The sequence below is a fragment of the Procambarus clarkii genome, chromosome 87 (genome assembly GCF_040958095.1).
Source record: "Procambarus clarkii isolate CNS0578487 chromosome 87, FALCON_Pclarkii_2.0, whole genome shotgun sequence".
In the NCBI taxonomy this organism is placed as follows: domain Eukaryota; kingdom Metazoa; phylum Arthropoda; class Malacostraca; order Decapoda; family Cambaridae; genus Procambarus; species Procambarus clarkii.
The window spans coordinates 4,090,079-4,094,395 of NC_091236.1; positions in this window are offsets into that span (position 1 = coordinate 4,090,079).

The window sequence follows — 4,317 nt, forward strand, 5'->3', positions numbered from 1 at the left end:
TCCCACCCTTCCTGCTGCTGCTCCCCCCTCCCTGCTGCTGCTCCTCCTCCCCCTCCCACCCTTCCTGCTGCTCCCCCTCCCCCTCCCACCTGCTCCCCCTCCCTTCCTGCTGCCTCCCCTCCCTTCCTGCTGCTCCCCCTCCCTTCCTGCTGCCTCCCCCTCCCTCCCTTCCTGCTGCCTCCCCTCCCTTCCTGTTGCCTCCCCCTCCCTTCCTGTTGCCTCCCCCTCCCTTCCTGCTGCCTCCCCTCCCTTCCTGCTGCCTCCCCCACCCTCCCTTCCTGCTGCCTCCCCTCCCTTCCTGTTACCTCCCCCTCCCTTCCTGTTGCCTCCCCCTCCCTTCCTGCTGCCTCCCCTCCCTTCCTGCTGCCTCCCCTCCCTTCCTGCTGCCTCCCCCTCCCTTCCTGCTGCCTCCCCTCCCTTCCTGCTGCCTCCCCTCCCTTCCTGCTGCCTCCCCTCCCTTCCTGCTGCCTCCCCCTCCCTCCCTTCCTGCTGCCTCCCCTCCCTTCCTGTTGCCTCCCCCTCCCTTCCTGTTGCCTCCCCCTTCCTTCCTGCTGCCTCCCCCTCCCTCCCTGCCTGCTGCCTCCCCCTCCCTCCCTGCTGCTCCCCCTCCCTGCTGCTGAGAGTGTTCCTAGGGGACAACGTGACTGGACATATAATTGACCAACACTTGCTCCTAAGATAAGAAGGCATGACGGAGATTACCTGTAGTGCCACTCATTCTCCAGTGACTCTCATTACCTTCTTACCAAGCTATTAATTAACGCAAATCATCATCATAAAATATTGTAATAAGATAAGATAAATAAGATAAGATGTTTATTCAGGTAAAGGGACATACATTGAAGATGAGTTACAAACATAATATTGGAATAATAGATAGAGTTAGTATATATAATGCCTGAAGCCACTAACATGCGCAGCGTTTCCGGCAACATATATGCGAAAAACTTTACTAAAACTTAATATTATTAATATATACTTTTATATAATATTGTAATAATATATTATATCTATTATTACAATATAAGTATTCGATATTATTACAATATAAATATTATATATTATTACAATATAAATATTATATATTATTACAATATTAATATTATGATGGTGACGATGATATTATTATTATAATATACAGTTGTGTGGTGTAGTGTGCATGGTTATCCTGAGAGGATCCTCCGTAGGGTTGTATAATGTCCTCAGCGAGGCTACCAACCTGCTACAGGAGTAGTTCCTGGGCGGCCCTTCACCTCCTCGTCCTCGTCCTCGTCCTCAAGTTCAATAATGTTTATTGAGACAAAAAAGAAATACATCTCAAAGGGATAGAGTAGCTTAGGCTATTTCTACCCCCTCCTCGTCCTCATAGGTGAGCTCTTGCCTCTGGCGCCTTACAACCAGCTGCTCCGGGTATCTTGAGGTTATCCTGAGATGATTTCGGGGCTTTAGTGTCCCCGCGGCCCGGTCCTCGACCAGGTCTCCACCCCCGGGAAGCAGCCCGTGACAGCTGACTAACATCCAGGTACCTGTTTTACTGCTAGGTAACAGGGGCATAGGGTGAAAGAAACTCTGCCCATTGTTTCTCGCCGGCGCCCGAGATCGAACCCAGGATCACAAGTCCAGTGTGCTGTCCGCTCGGCCGACCGGGTAGACGACAGTCCCATCTGCAGCTCAGCTCATCTAGGGAAAGAAAAACCCTGATTTCAAACCTTCGCTGCTTCGTGGCCATACCCACTTTAGGGACGGGCTTTAGGAGTCAACCTCGAAGAAAAATCCGGAGTTGGAGCCCCAAAGGCAGTTTGTTGTTGACTTCAATCTCGTTCTGGCAGCTCCTGCGACGGCGCTGGAACTAAAGCGTATTTTTCGTTTGCCTTTCCATTGGAAACTTGCAGCAACGTGGAAATGGGGGGACCTGCTGCATAGATAACAGCTTCTCGTCCATATGGTCGTACCCTGGGTGTGTGCCCTGGAGACCATACCCCAGCCTTCACAACTACTGCACAACCCCATAATCTCCTTACACTGAAAGATGCCTACTACTACTCAAATTCAAATTTTTATTCAGGTAAACGTACATATATAGATGATGAGTTACAAACATAATGTAGGATTTATAGATAGAGCTAGTACATACAGTACCTAAAGCCACTAATACGCACAGCGTTTCGGGGCTACTACTACTACTACTTATCAACGCAGCCTCTTACCTCCAGATACCTTTTGAGGGAGCCGGTCGGCCGAGCGGACAGCACGCTGGACTTGTGATACTGTGGTCCCGGGTTCGATCCCAGGCGCCGAGGAGAAACATTGGGCAGAGTTTCTCTCACCCTATGCCCCTGTTACCTAGCAGTAAAATAGGTACCTGGGTGTTAGTCAGCTGTCACGGGCTGCTTCCTGGGGGTGGAGGCCTGGTCGAGGACCGGGCCGCGGGGACACTAAAAAGCCCCGAAATCATCTTAAGATAACCAGATGTCATCTGACGACTCTGATTGCTTCGATTGCTCTATATCGGATATGCTGGCTTTGTCTCTATATCTATGGCATCAGAGATATAAATGTCCCCCCCCCCCCATCTTTCTCTTAGCAGCTTGACGATTAAATGCGACCTCAGAACACTGAAAAGATTTACTAAACAAAAAATTGTACCACTTACTGACTATTCATGAAGGGTTCTTACATTCTTGTACAGCCACTAGTACACATAGCGTTTTGGGCAGGTCCTTAAGCCTATGTTCCCCGCAATACGACCCGCCAAATTGTTTAACAACCAGGTACCCAATTTACTGTTGGGTAAACAGAGGCTACAGTTAAAAGATTGACGCCAAGTATATCCTCCCTCCCTGGATACGAACCCAGGACAAAGTGCTGGCCAGGGGAGCCTGGTGTTTCCCTCGCCTGGAATGACCGCCACATTCAATTGTTATTATTCATATTTATTATTGTTAAAAAAATATTTTTGTTAAAATAATTATTATCGCTAAAATAATTATTTTTCTTATTATTGCCATTCAATTATTATATATATATATATATATATATATATATATATATATATATATATATATATATATATATATATATATATATATGCGAACAAGCCTGAATGGTCCCCAGGACAATATGCAACTGAAAACTCACACCCCAGAAGTGACTCGAACCCATACTCCCAGATGCCACGCAACTGGTATGTACAAGATGCCTTAATCCACTTGACCATCACGACCGGACATAATGAGGTGATAGCCGAGGCTATTTGAACCACCCCACCGCCGGCACTCGGATAGTAATCTTGGGCATAGCATTTTACCAAATCACCTCATTCTTTGGGGCACACGTGAGGAACACAAATGCGAACAAGCCTGAATGGTCCCCAGGACAATATGCAACTGAAAACTCACACCCCAGAAGTGACTCGAACCCATACTCCCAGATGCCACGCAACTGGTATGTACAAGATGCCTTAATCCACTTGACCATCACGACCGGACATAATGAGGTGATAGCCGAGGCTATTTGAACCACCCCACCGCCGGCACTCGGATAGTAATCTTGGGCATAGCATTTTACCAAATCACCTCATTCTTTGGGGCACACGTGAGGAACACAAATGCGAACAAGCCTGAATGGTCCCCAGGACAATATGCAACTGAAAACTCACACCCCAGAAGTGACTCGAACCCATACTCCCAGATGCCACGCAACTGGTATGTACAAGATGCCTTAATCCACTTGACCATCACGACCGGACATAATGAGGTGATAGCCGAGGCTATTTGAACCACCCCACCGCCGGCACTCGGATAGTAATCTTGGGCATAGCATTTTACCAAATCACCTCATTCTTTGGGGCACACGTGAGGAACACAAATGCGAACAAGCCTGAATGGTCCCCAGGACAATATGCAACTGAAAACTCACACCCCAGAAGTGACTCGAACCCATACTCCCAGATGCCACGCAACTGGTATGTACAAGATGCCTTAATCCACTTGACCATCACGACCGGACATAATGAGGTGATAGCCGAGGCTATTTGAACCACCCCACCGCCGGCACTCGGATAGTAATCTTGGGCATAGCATTTTACCAAATCACCTCATTCTTTGGGGCACACGTGAGGAACACAAATGCGAACAAGCCTGAATGGTCCCCAGGACAATATGCAACTGAAAACTCACACCCCAGAAGTGACTCGAACCCATACTCCCAGATGCCACGCAACTGGTATGTACAAGATGCCTTAATCCACTTGACCATCACGACCGGACATAATGAGGTGATAGCCGAGGCTATTTGAACCACCCCACCGCCGGCACT